Below are 14263 nucleotides of genomic sequence, written 5' to 3'. Positions count from 1 at the left end.
AAGTGGAAAAAATGGCGGTTGGGGCATGACAAGGTCAATATTTCCTTAGGCCACCGAGTTGGCGTCATGAGATGGAAGAGTCCTCCATGAGCATGCACACACCTTCCACTGTCCAAGCAGGTTATTCCATGGTAGACCTCCTAGGTGGACTGAAATTGCTCCATATCTGCTCCACACCCACTCTCTGAATATCTGGTTTATCCCTCTCCAACGGTCAGACCTATCACACTGTATCCTGCATTCCCTCTAGTGAGGACAAGTCTTGCAAAATTACTCGTGCTGCCCTCTCGTGGCTATATCTGACACATTGCACAGCTGGAAGACTGCACCACAATCCCTAGGAGCTAAAGTTATAAGAGTAACAATACACTAGCTCTCCCCAGCTCTGTATTTCATTATGCTAAATGCCACCCTATGAAACATCCATCTTGCCGACCTGTTCCTTGCACCTCCAAACAGGTGCATGTCATGCCCAAGGGAATCCCCCATGGCTCACAGAAAATCCTGCAGCTTCCTTGTTTGTCACATTTCAGTCCAACGGGGTGGCCTGTGAAATTAGCTAACTGTAACGCATTTGACGATTACCACGATGAACGTACGGTCAGAGAGTGGAAACGCCCGCTGCCGGAGGCGAAGGTGTTGGAATTTCCAGACGTTGCAGGACCATGCAAGTTTAATCCCCTGTAATAAATAAAGCAGAGTTGTTTTTTTAAAAAGGAAAGCAGATTATGATGAATTAGGCATCAGCTGCCACTGCTGTGGTGGCCCAAGTGTTAGAATGGCCACAATGGAAGGAGTTTGTGGAGTTCTAGGTGGTTGGGGAGCTCAGGCTGCAGTTGGCATCTGCGTAGAAATTCCCCGGCCGCACCTCTGGTTTGTTCCGGTACCAGAGACGTATGGAGCTGTAACATGTAACGTGAGTTGTTCTGAGGAGCCAAATGCAGGGATGCTATTGGTGGGGAGAAGGGAGGAGGCAGGAGAGTTCCTGGAAGCAGCAGAGTGGCCCCCAGAGGCTCCTTTTCTGTGCAGGCCCCTTAAACTGGAGTAACTAAGCCCTGAGTGTGCGTGAAGGGTTAGCCTGGGGGCTCTGCCCTTAGTGAGAGAAGGCACATAAACTGCACTATACTGGGGAGGGACTGCGTTCTGTAGACACCTCTCCGAGCGGCTGCAGGCCAGCTAGCCCCATTCTCGTCATTCCTCACAGCCCTGGTGCAGCACTGTTCAGTGCGCTGAATATGCCGTCGAGTCCTTGCCTCTTCCCTTCCTGCTTGCTTTCAGGGCAGGCCTGGTTCAGCTGAGCAGGGCTGTAGAGGGAGCTCCTCTCACCTCTCTTCTCCTTCATACCCTAGGGCTTGCCTCACCAAACGCTGCCCTCTGGCAATTAGCCGGGTCTTTGCCTCGTTACTGTGACGAGGTATATCAACTCCGCACTGGGCCTGCAAAGATTAAGTGTGGTTCCCTGGCAGAGAAGGCCCTGCCCGTAGCCCTGCTGGGCATGCTCCGGCTGGAGACTAGCTATAAAAGCCTGTGGAGCAGCTCAGTCAGGGCTGACTGGTGCCAGAGAGGAAGAGCCGTGAGCAGTCCAAACTGCAGGAGCCAGTCAGCGAGGGATGGCCAGAGATGCTCCCGGTCCACAGGGGAGTGGTGAAGACGGCACCAGTGAGGTCAGTAGGAAATAGCCCAGAGTGCAGAGTTACCCTCCCAGAGAGCTCGGCATGTTTCCAGTGGGTTCCCACGAAGCTTGTGGTGGGCCACTCCACCACTGGCAGGGCTGTGGCCTGGGAGTCGGTGCAGAGGGTGGGCCTGGGTCTCCCTACACCTCCCCATTTACACCAAGGGGGGTGCTACACTGTTGCCATTGACTCCAGCTGTTAGGCCAGGCTACCGTGCAAGAAGGGGCATTAATACTGACTTTGTTACTGGCCCTGGTTGGAGGGGAGCATGATTACTGACTCTGGCTGCTAGGTCCCACTCCCCTGCAAGAAGGGGATGGTTTTACTGACCATGGCCATTAAGCCAGACTGCTTCACAGAGACAAGGTAGGGTTCTTGGCTCTGGGCCATTGGAGCTGATATGCTTGTGGGATGGAGCAGCCTTTGAGAACTCTCAGAGGCCTAGCGCCCTATCCTGAGGGGGATGAGCTTGTGCACCCTATGACAGTCAAGAAATAAGTAATTCTGTCAGCAACAGCACTGTAATGTAACTCACAGGAGAATGTGGCACATGTTCCTTCCCCTCTACGTCTGCTCAGCTCATGCCTGTGAGCTTTGCTGTAGAAGTCCTTAGTGGGCTGGCCATGGTGCTGGTGGACACATAAACCAGGTTTCCTCGGTGAACCCATGAGCCAAGCAGAAGCTCAGACTGGTGTACTTTGAGTGCTTTAAATGGTATTTGCTGGAGTACAACAGCGCCTGACATTGTGCATTACAAGCCCAGTTTTTAAAATGGGTGAGACCTAAGGAGAGGTGAGAAGCCTGCATGTTAATATGCAAATTGGCACAACCCTTTAATCAGGTCCTTGCCTCTTCTACTTCGCTGGCCAGTGTGACTGTTCCAAAGTGGGATTCCAAAGTTCTCATTTGCACCCACAAGTTTGAAGATTGGGCTCACAGTTCAAATGGGAAGGACTGTCTATAAAACTGTCATTCACAGTTACAGACTCATATTCCCTTGACCAGCCTTAGAATGCCATTTCTGGGGACACATTCTCTGGATGAAAGAGGGAAACACATGGTATCAGTAAAAACAAAGTTAACTTACCAATCCAAGCAATAACGTTACACTAGCTAGTGTAGCAACAAGCCAAGAGGTAAAAATTATTGCAAATGAGTGGAGGATCAAAAATTACCCCTAATACTACATTGCAGGCTTCTTGGAGTCAGTCTCAGGCATGAAGTGCATAATAACCAGTCCCAACTGCTACATAAAAAGAGAGCTATGAACTTATTTAAAACCTCCCTTTTCCACATTAAACAGAGTGCAGCAGCGTTGAGAGCCAGAGCTGCTCAGCAGCTTCAGAAGCTCTGAAAGAGCTAAGAACCAAATTCTCTTGGTCATTTCCCTGGCTACTTTGTGGTGGCCAATCCACAGCTCTCAAGCTGCATGTGGTTCTTGGGGCCTTTAAATATGGCAGCTCCTCAGCGCTGCACACTGGGAGTGCAACCTGCCTGCTCCATGCAGGTGCCCCACTGCTTGATGGGAGAAGCACGTGGCAGCTGTGGCAGTAGCAGCTCCAGTGTGTCGCCAGCATGGAATTAGAGGCGGGGAGGGCATTGAGCTGGAGTGGGTGGAGCTGGGGGTGCTTGGCTCTGGGGGAGGGGGGAAGCATTGAACCATATATGGTATATTTATTTTTATGTATCTATATAGATAAATAAACTAGAAATAATATGTGGCTCCTCGCACTTTATCCACTGCTATCTTGGCTCTTTGTCACTAGCCGACTGGCCAGCCCCAGTCTAGAGCCTCTTTGCTGGCCAAGGTGCTGAACTTTTGCTCTGTTCAAGGTCAGCAATGCCCTAGCTAGACTGGGGCAATGCTCTCCCATGGGCTCTTCAGTGTGCCCAGCGGCGTGAGCCGGCTGAGATGGGGAGGAACGTTATAGTACTATAGGTAACAGATCAGCTCCCTTGTCGGCGTATGTTGAAGAAGTGAAGGCTAGTTAGTGCCAGTGATGGAACAGCCTCAGGGGCTTTGGAGTTGGTTTAGTTTGGACAAGTGCCCAGGAGTTCAGCTGATAAAGGTTAGTGTAACATGACCTATAAACAAGGGCGCAAAAGGATGGGCATGTTTAGTCCTGAAGACTGAAGGGACCTGGTAACAATATCAAGGTATATCATGAACAGGTTGGTGATGGATTGTTCTCCATGTCCATTGGACGTCACACAAAAAGTAATTGTCTTAATCGGCAGCAAGAGAGCTTTAGGTTAGATAGTAGGAACAAGCGAATTCAGCACTGCAATAGGTTACCCGGGGAAGTTGTCTGTCTTTGGGCATTTTAACAATAGGCTAGAAAAACTGTGTCAGGATGGTCTAGGTTTGCTTGGTCCTACCTCAGGGCTTTTGGGATGGTCTAGGTCACTGGTTATTCAACCAGTGTGCCATGAGAACTGTGGAAGTGCACTGTGAAAATTCATCAGTTTCCCATTGCTGTGGCTGTTTGCAGAGCCACCGTGAGAGGACATGCTGACTGTGTAGGACCCTGCTCACACCAGGGTGCTGCTTCCTGGCCTGAACAAGCTGGCGGGAAGCCCAGCTCCACTCCCTGCTGGGGCAAGTGGGAGGGTGGGAGCCTGTTGGAGTTCAGATGTGATTTAAATATCATGTCCTGGCTCCAGTGGGCTGGCAGGGAGGGGAGCCGCTTCCAGTGGTAACTCATTTACTCAACATCCCCAGCATGGCCTTGAGAAGCTTCTGAAAATGTGTCTCCACTCGCAGTCTAAGATGGTGTACTTGGTGGTGGGTTTGACACATCAATACATTCGATCCTTGTTTAGCTTGTTGTGTGCGCTGCTGTGCTGCAAGCCTCTCTAGTCAGATGTCAGCAAATATATGTAAATGTGACGTTTATGAGCAATCGACTCAGTTGAAAAAGTGGGCGTGCCGTGGACCTGTTTGTCTCGCTGAAGTGTGCCGTGTGACTGACAAGGGTGGGAACCGCTGCTCTCAGTGGGTTACAGCTCTACATTCCTAGAGTCTGTGCTTATCTGAATAGCGTAGGAATTATGCAGGGACAGGCTTGCTGGGATGCTTCTGGCCAAGCTCTAACCAAGGTGAAGATGGGTCTTCTCACCGTACTGGAGCCCCTCAGCTGCCAGTCCCATCACACAGAAAGGCACAGGAAGGATAGCGGGCCAGTGACGTGAGAGGTGATGGTGGGGAGGAAGGGAGAGGTCGAAGGGAGGGACCCTAAAACAGAGCCAGTGGCGGGAAGTTGGAGCAGACCAATTCAGCCTAGAACTAGGGTGCAGACCACTAGTAGAGCAATTAACAATGGGAGCAACTTAGCTAAGGGAGCGATGGAGTCTCCATTGGGTGGAACCCTGAACTCAAGTCCGGGTCTCTTTCTAAAAACTCTTTCTAGTTCATGCACAGGTAGTTGAGAGGCACACAGAGTCCCTGGGTGGGATTCTGTGGCCGGTGCCATGCAGGGAACAATATTAGGTTATGGTAATGATCCCTTCTGACTTTAAAATCATGGGTCTAAATCCTGCCCTCCCCTCTCCCACCCCTGTGAAGTCAGTGGAAGTTTACCATAGATTTCAGTGTCCTCACAAGCTTACCCTCTGTGTCCATCCATCAGCACTGCGAAGCCCTTGTTAAAGCGGCCGCAGTGTCTTCCATTTGCTCTGATTGCGTTGTTCTGTTCAAATTTGAATGGTCAGCTCTGCCGCACGCTGGGCTAAAAGCCAACCTGGGTTTTCTTCCTGGCCTGCCAGCACCACCCCAGGAGTGCCATTGCCCTGAGCCACACCTGGACTATCTCAGGTTTCTCGGGGGCAATGCCAGGGCACCACTCTGGGCTTACAGTCCGTACAATCTCTGGCCCTGGTGCTGGTGGCAGAAGGGTTGTGGATGTAAAACTGCAGCACTGATGGTTTAAGTAACCCAACTCCCGCCTGTAAATGAAAGAGGCTTCTCCTTCTGTGCCACCTTCCAAGGCTGAACCTCCCTGTACCCAGCTCTCCTGGCTCTCCCACAAGGGCAAGGTGAGCTGGTGGGGGGGGAGGGTTAGGTAAAGTTTGGGGTTATCTGATTCCATCCGGAAGGACTTTGCCCTTCCTAGTTAGTGAAGGGAGCAGGCACCCAACAGGGAAAGGAGGGGTAGAGGGATCACTTGACGGAGGTGCACGGAGAGGCTGTGGGGACAATCACATTTCCTCTTGGGAGTGGAGAGCGACTCCGGTGGGGCTGAAGAGCACAACCATATCCACTGTGGTGTGGTGGAGTAACTCCATGCCAGCGGGGGGCCTCTAAAGGAACAGTGACTCACCAGCGTTCCCTCGAGTCTTCTCCGTCCATGCACGGATTAAATGTTTATGTGCACCCAGGCATGTGTGGATGTGCACCATCAGTAGAAACGCACAACCTACTGCGGGGGGGAGGGCGCTGCTGCAAATCAGCTGGGCAGCATCTGACTCTTTCCTGAGCGGCTGCCCCAGTGCACAGCTGGCAGGGAACTGGGTTGTAACATCTGTGCTGTAGAAGGGGAGGATCACACTGCCTTGGTCCAATCCCACTTGCGTTATTCGCCTTCCCTCCTGCCCAGGCAGCCCAGGGGTGGAGCCATGAGTCGCGCACCTCTCCAGCCTCCCCTGCACGTGGAAGGAAATACACCCCGTAAAACCTGCTGTCCCTACGCAGCTGGCTTCCAGGTTGGGACACACAGCACGCCTGGACTGTGTGATTGAGGGTGAAGGACTCACTCGCCCCTTTGCCACCCACTTGACTGCAGAGGTTACAAATCTCCTCTTCTCAAACTCTGTCGAAAGAAACTTTAAAGGAAGAGGGGGAAAGTTTGTTCTAACCCCCCACCCCCAGGCAACAGGAAAGGAGGGCGGGACTTGGGGGGTGCGTGGGCGAGTTTCCCACATGAGCCAAGAATGCAGCCTCGGGATTTCAAGGGTACAGCTCAGCCACTTGGCAAGGCCTGGCCCCTCCTGAGCGGAGCAATGAAAAGCAACTTTCTGTCAGTAAACAGGAACAAAAGCTTGGATGGGTCTTCAAAGTGGTGAGTTATGTCAAAAGCATGTTTCAGAGCACTTTGAATGTTCCTGTAAACAGGAGGGAAATGACTGTTCGTGGCACTCTGGCATCCAAGGAGGGTTTATAAATAACTGCTACAGGTCTGTGGGAGTTACTTGTGCCATGAGAGAAGTTCACGGGGGGGGCCGGGGAGGGGAAGGAAATCTGCTCATAAAAGAACCCTGAGAAACCACACGATTTGTGTAGGTTTAAAATTAGCTTGCAAATGTCTCTGCTGTCTAGTCCTGCAACGGGTGTTGGGTCTGCACCTGAGATGCCGTCGTCACCCCTTGGAACAACTCTGTAGCTCCCAGCTGAGCTAGGGTACAGATGCTAAACTGCCATTTCTGTGCGAGGGAAGGCAAATGAAATCACATGCGGTTCCCATTGGTTCTGGAAAGTGAAAACATGTGCCAGAGCCCCAGCCAGCCATGCTGCTTGCTATTTTAACTAGCAATTCCGTAATTAGGGGCAAAATATAAAAAGAAGCTGCATGACAAGTGAAAGAAACTCCCCGCCTCTCTCTGTGACATATGATAGACACATCAAAGAGATGTGATGTTTTCAACCGCATAGGCTGGTTGACAGGCCGTGATGCTCTGTAATGTAGTCACGGGGGGGGGGAGTCTTAAAAATGATAGATAAAAGTAGCTGACTATGAAATTTTGATTAGAAACTGAGAAAGATCTAAAGTTAACATGGCACACATTGAACAGTTCAAAGCTGGCCAACTGAGAGGCCTCAGAGTGAAAAGGGATTCTCTGTCAAATAGGTGTGCGTCCTTGTGGGGTCCTGCAGGGGCTGGTTCTCGGCCCAGGGCTGGTTAGCATTTGTATCAATGACCTGGAAAAAAAAACTTGAACTCATCACCACTAACACTTCCAGATGACACAACTCTTGGGGCAGCGGTAAATAATCAACAGCACTGGTCACTGATACAGAGTATCTGAATTGCTTGGTAAGCTGGGTGCCGGCAGCCCAGAGGTGTTTTAAGATGGCTAAATGTGTAAGTCTAGGAAGACAGACGGTAAGATGCACTTACAGGATGGAGGACTTGGGGGGCTGGATAATCACAGCAGGCCACAGTGTTGCCCTGGGCGCTCAAGAGCTTACATGATTCTGGGCAGCAGAGCCAGTGCGTACAGAGCAGGCAGAGGAAGGCTACTCGTCCTCTCTTTAGCAGCGGTATGTCCACTGCAGGAAAAGCATGCTCAGCTGTAGTGCCCACAAATCAAGAAAGATGCCACTAAATTGACAAGACTTGTGAGAGGAGCCACAGGCGTGACTGGAAGCACTGCCTGGTAGTGGTAGACTCAAGGAGTTTGTTCTATTTAGTTGAGCAAAGAGAAGCGTCAGGGTGTGATGGGTTGCCCCGTCTCCTCCATCACTGCCAACTTTTGAATCCAGATTGGATTATTTTCCTAAAAGATCTGTTCTAGGTATTTCTTTGGGGAACTTCTCTGGCCTGTGTTACACAGGAGGTCAGAGTAGGTGAGCACTATGGTCTCTTCTGACCCTGGAATCTGTGACCTAAAGAAAAATGACAGGTTTCTTTCTTCCTTAAATGATCTTTGGCTTGCATGGTGCATGGGCACTGCACCTGTAGTCCATTTGTCAGAAGTTTAACATCATTACACCATTAACAGCCGATCTGAAAGCACAAGAGCTTGGCTTCATGCATTTATAGAGCGCAGACCTCAAACTTCACTTTATTGAGTACTGGCCAATCAGAAGTGACCCCATCTATAAACTTTTACAGTTCTCTGCATTCTTGTGATTATAGTAAAGATTTATTTGAACTTTGATATATAAAAAAGAGAGAGAGAGAGAGAGCACCTTATTAAAACCATTTGATCTCCCTCCTTTGGTGAAATGGGAGAGAGGGAACATTGCAGGAAGACTGAAACTAGAAGATTTTATTTCATTGATTTCATGTAGTGTGGGATTTGCTGAGGCTTGTGTTCAGAAATAAACAGCTCACTCCAGCAGGACATTTGCAGCCCGCTCACACTCTGCAGTCATCCAAAACGGTTTGACATCTAGTTGTACAGCTTCTTGGCCAGCTAGTATAACCAGAAAAACACTTATTTTTCCATCATAAGCTCCTTGGGGTAGGGCAAGTCACTTATTTATCCCTGTTTCAGGTCCAGATATTTAAAAAGAGAAACGTAGTTCTCTTATTTTCAGCGGTATTGTGCACAAAAGAGCATGAAGTGGCAGATGCTATATAGATAGTGTGGACAGAAATCATCAAATTTTCTTTTATATTTTTTTTCTGGAACTGTTTCACACTGTTACTCTGCATTGTTAAACAAAACAGATGTTGCGTTCCAGTCCAGAGATGACTGCAGTTTGGTAGCTGGCCAGGTGTGTTGCCCCCCATCATTGTGAATGGGTCAGTCCGAGCATATCCACATTGTGGAGCGTGTAGGGGTGGGTTGTGAAAAATGGGTGGAAATGGGGCAGTACCAGACACATCTGGGAGTTTTTTCTCTGCAGAAATGCTAATATAGAAAAAATTAGGCCAATAGTGGAAATATTTCAGTTTGGAAATGCTGCTTCAGTCTCTCCTGCACGTTGGGAATGGGCATCAGGGGATGGGTCACCTGTTTTGTTCATTCCCTCTGGGACACCGGCTGGTGGCCAATGTAGAAGACAGGATACCTGGCGAGATGGACCTTTGGTCTGACCCAGCACAGCTGTACTATCGAAAGGGTTCTGTGGTTGGACTACAAGTCCCACGATGCACCACTGTTTCCCTACTTGAACAGAGGAAGGGGAGTGCATTATGGGACGTTCTTTGAGTGTACCTCTTGGGAGATGTCTTGGCCAGGGAACCCAGCCCATAAAGAAAGAATAGGGACATGAGGCAACTGAACTACAGCTCCCATGAGGCATTGCCACAACCTTTCCAAACTGAGCTATGCTGGGTTTTGTCTGTAAAATTTCAGTTTTGGGAGTTTTTTTTAAACAAGATATCGGTTTTCCATGCAAAATTATGGTGCCGTCTAGGAAACCTTTTGTTTAATCAAAAACCTCAGTTTCCTATTTAGAAAAAAACAACTTTCAGGGAAAATATTTGTCTTCCCTACTTGCAAGAGCTGCTGTATTCACTCACTGGGTAAAGCAGTGGTGGAAAGTAGGTGGCGTCTGAGAAGATTGTGTGGATGTACAGCACCTAGCGCAGCAGGGGCTTCAATTCTACCTGGTCCTATAGCTACCATTGTTACATAAATTATAACTAATAAAGATGAGCCAGAGGGAGGAAAAGGTGGGAATCCAAGAATGTCTTAAGAACAGGAGTTTAAACACACACTTCAGGCAGAAGTGCAGGAGTTTTTTGCGATTGTATGGAACTCTTAACTTAGGCAGAATCAGATTAAATGCATATATGTAATGCGGCTGTTTAAAAATGTTTGTTCTAGCTCAAGCAAACCCATTTATAAGTGTTGTAACACACTCTAGTGCCAGTACTTAACAGGCCAAGATGAGAGTACTTGGTGCTTGCTTATGAAAATAAGGATCTTTATACATTTAGAATGTAATTGCCATCACTGATGGGGGGAAAAAAACCTTTTTCTACTTTTTCTTGTAATTGCCAAAATCACTCCTGGTCCCCTGCATTATTATTGTTTGTAATTATCCATGTTCTATCGATGGCAGTGTCAGGAGTTAAGCATGGGTTTAAGTATTTGCTAGAGCAGGGCCTAAATAACCCACACAGGGAGAATGAAATGATGCTGCTGGTTGCAACACGTAGGAGGCTTACTTACAAACCAAGTCCCATTGTGCAAGTTGCTGTGCAAACACAGACCAAAAAGGCTCGGCCTGCCCTAAAGAACTGTCAGCTAATCTGTCTTTTTCCTTTCTCTAGGCCTTCCTTACCACTGAGGGGGCTGCTACGCAGGGGGCATTAGAAAATGAAGTCCTCGAATTCCTCACTGAACAGGTACAGCAAACGGAAAGTTAGCACAACCTTCTCCACTACAGCCAAGGGAATCTGTCGTCACAACCGCCCAGCCCACGGGCCCATGCCTCGTTTCAGTCGTTGCTATAAACCTGCCACTTGGCCCAGATTTGCCAAAAATGGTTTGAGAACCTTGGCAAATCTTTCTGTGAACGTCGTCCAAGTGTGGAGCCACATCTGCAGGCAAGAATTTATAGGTTTGGAGAGAAATCATACAGAGCTCAGCAATTTTACACCGCATTCACCCCACCCCCACCCCCACGCCTTCCCTCAAGCCACCTGCCTTCTATGGCTTTGGCTGGGTTTTTCTTGAGTTGCTCACTGTTATCTCCACTCTATCTAGGAGCAGATTTATTGTTCTTATTCCAGCTCTTCGCTTTCTTTCTGAGCTCTGGCTGTTGGAAAGACTTTGGGGTGGTTTGTTTGCTTTTCAATCTCCATTTCTCAGCAGAGGAGTTTTAAAGTGCTGAGGTTTTCACAAATTTGCTGTGTTTTTGGATTGTAGCCTTGATAACCATGATGCGTGTAAAATACCAAAAGGAAACAAGTAATAACAAGACTTGTTGCCATAACAAAGGGTGTCAAAAAACTGCAGAACATTTAAAAAGGGTTTTGTGCTACTCTTACTAACCACTCACTCATACCTGTTGAGGCAGGAAAAAAGACATGTTTTTATTTATTTGTGTCTTGGTTTGAAACACCCTCAGGAGGTGAGACAAGCAGAGTGTTCTTCCTTCAAGGGCTCACAGTCTCATGGCTAAACCCTATTCACATGGATGCCAACTGGAGGTTTGTGCATGCAAGTGACAAGATAATCAAGCCTACCAAACCCAAGTGTAGCCTTAGTTAAATGGGTCTAAGTCTTAGGGTACCAGCTGGGAAGAGGGTCTTATAGTGAAGGCAGTGGGCATAGGCTTGGGCAGTCAGTGTTCATCCTGGGCTAGATTTTGGCATCCATGCGATCACCAGCTATATATAGTATCGGAGGGGTAGCCGTGTTAGTCTGGATCTGTAACAGCAACGAAGGGTCCTGTGGCACCTTATAGACTAACAGAAAAGTTTTGAGCATGAGCTTTCGTGAGCACAGACTCACTTCAAGGACCAGCATCTGAAGAAGTGAGTCTGTGCTCACGAAAGCTCGTGCTCAAAACTTTTCTGTTAGTCTACAAATTGCCACAGGACCCTTCGTTGCTGTTACAGCTATATATATGCGTTTTTTAGTAAATGTGCTCTTCATTTTCATTCATCCTTTATCTCCACTACATTGCATCTGATGAAGTGTATCTTTGCCCACAAAAGTGTATGCTCCAAAATATCTGTTAGTCTATAAGATGCCACAGGACTTCTCGTTGTTTTTGTGGATGCAGACTACCGTGGCCACCCCTCTGATACTTCATTCTCTGGTCTACTATCCTAACACCGCCTCCAAACCGCATAAGAGGATGAAACCTCACCAGTGTTGATGGAGGCATTTGCTGAATTTGGCTACAAATATCTTCACTGAGGAGCTCATCCTGCCATGTAATGTGGCTTAGCACAACAGGGCCCTGTGTTGTTGTAAAAGGACAATAAAGAAGCACAGTAATGACATTTATACCCATGGACTTAGGAGCAGGATAGGCGCATAGGTTGATCAGTAGCTTCTTACACAGGGTCACTGTGTATGACGTCAGTAATGAATTACGGTAACTTCAGGTGGAAATTACTTCGGTATGTAAATTAGTTGAAATATCCTATCTGTAAAAGTCTTGGCAGGCCTGGCAGGAAGCAGGGGTGCGTGTGTTTTTGCTGGATAGCAAATATAAACAGCTCTCCTGCCACTCAGAGCTTTGGAGAGTGCGAGGGGCTGCCCAGAGGAGTACCGGCTGTGGGGGGCAGACATGCAGTTATCTTGCACTGTTCAGCATAACTCAGCTACTGGGCTTTGCTTCTAGGACGTGTAAAATAAGACAAAAGCACAAATCCCAAGAGCCACTTTTACGAATACAGGAATGGCATGACTGGCTCAGAGACAAGAACAAACTAACCCAGTATCCTGTCTCCGGGAGTGGGCAGCGCTAGACCCTTCAGTGGGAGGTGTAGCAGATGTGGGACCGTCTGCTTCTCAGCCTGGGTCTCATCCCACTGTCTACCCTTAGAGGTTGTCTTGTGCCCCGTCACACGCATTTCAGATCCCCCTCTGCAAAAGCTGCTGTCATCATTTATGGTGACTCTGGGTATGCGAGAAGTCCTGTGGCACCTTATAGACTAACAATGACTGGAACATAAGCTTTCATGGGCAAAGACCCGCTTCATCAGGCTTTGGCGAAGGTGCATCTGATGAAGTGGGTCTTTGCCCATCAAAGCTTATGTTCCAATAAATCCATTGGTCTGTAAGGTGCCACAGGACTTATTGTTTCTGCAGATACAGACTAACATGGCCACCCCTCTGATACTCTGGGCAGATGACTGGTGCCTGCCCATACTGGGAGGGGAGCAAATTAAACAAAGGAGATATGTCCATTCCACTTCTCTCATCCTGCTCCACCCTGCCCCCCAGACTGGGGTGCCTGTGCTATCCCCGACCCACGTTATCTGTGGGCAGGGGAGGAAAGAGCTAAGTCCTCCTGCTGCTCTGGCTGCTTCTCCCCTGGGCATGCTCGGGTCCCAGTGGGGAGCAGAATGGAGCCATTCCTTGTGGCTGCCCCAGGACAAATTTCAACCAAACTGCAAACTGTGTTGCCAATGCTAAAGCCAAGGCACTAGCTGTGCTGTTCCAAATGATGCTGGCAGGTCCCAGCGAGTGCACGCTGAAGCCAAAACTTAGGGAAGAAGTGACATGGTATAGACAGCAGCCAGCGCTCGGACCAGTCGCCTCCCTGGACAGGTTTGTGAAGCGAGTTTGAAACTCCAACTCCAGACATAAGAGCTGCAAAGGGAGAGGTCTGTGGGGAGTGAGGGAACGTTGTGAGAGCTGGCTCTGGAAAAGAAGGGGGAAGTGCAGGTGTGTGGGGGGGGGGGGTTCACAAATTCTTTCTAGTGACGTCGCTGGGATGTAACCACCCATTCCAGAACGCGGACCTGGCCCCCAGCCCACCCTTGCCCCAGGGCCCATCGCAGCTGTCGGCTCTGCTGGTTAAGGGCTGAGTGCTTCAGATGTGAGTTCCTTTAATGACAGCCCCATCCTCTCCTCTTATGCCTTTGCAGTCTCTCCGCTCACTGGCTTACTAATATGATCAGGTACCTGCAAAGCAGGTGTGCCTCCTTCCTTCTCTTTTAATAGCTAAACTGTTTCTTAGATTTGGCTTTTCCTAATTCCAATAAGTTAAGCAGTGCAGTGACATCTAAGTGCAGGCCACGTAAGGCAATCCCAGGCCAGCACTGTGATCCATGCGGACCGATGCACTTATAATGAATCTCTTTCAATTCATTGGCTCAAGTACTTGTTGCAGTGTAGAATCGAGGCTTTATGATCCAGAAGGGGATACTGGTGTGTTGTTCACTCTAATGGACTGTGTGCATAGCCAGTGTGTGTTACTGACCCACTGAAGTCAGGTATGTTTGTTGGCAATC

General features: G+C 48.8%; 1 long non-coding RNA gene across 1 annotated transcript in view; it reads left to right on the top strand.

Moving 5' to 3' along the window:
- The window catches only part of LOC142017144 (uncharacterized), a 30200-nt gene that overhangs the window by 14215 nt on the left and 1722 nt on the right, over window positions 1-14263 (top strand). Inside the window, exon 2 of the long non-coding RNA XR_012646463.1 lies at window positions 10619-10693. This is a non-coding gene — a long non-coding RNA (uncharacterized LOC142017144). The remainder of the gene's footprint in view (window positions 1-10618; window positions 10694-14263) is intronic.

The sequence above is a fragment of the Carettochelys insculpta genome, chromosome 8 (genome assembly GCF_033958435.1).
Source record: "Carettochelys insculpta isolate YL-2023 chromosome 8, ASM3395843v1, whole genome shotgun sequence".
Taxonomy (NCBI): Eukaryota; Metazoa; Chordata; order Testudines; family Carettochelyidae; genus Carettochelys; species Carettochelys insculpta.
Note: the sequence above shows the minus strand (reverse complement) of the source record. Positions and strands in the feature narration are given on the sequence as shown.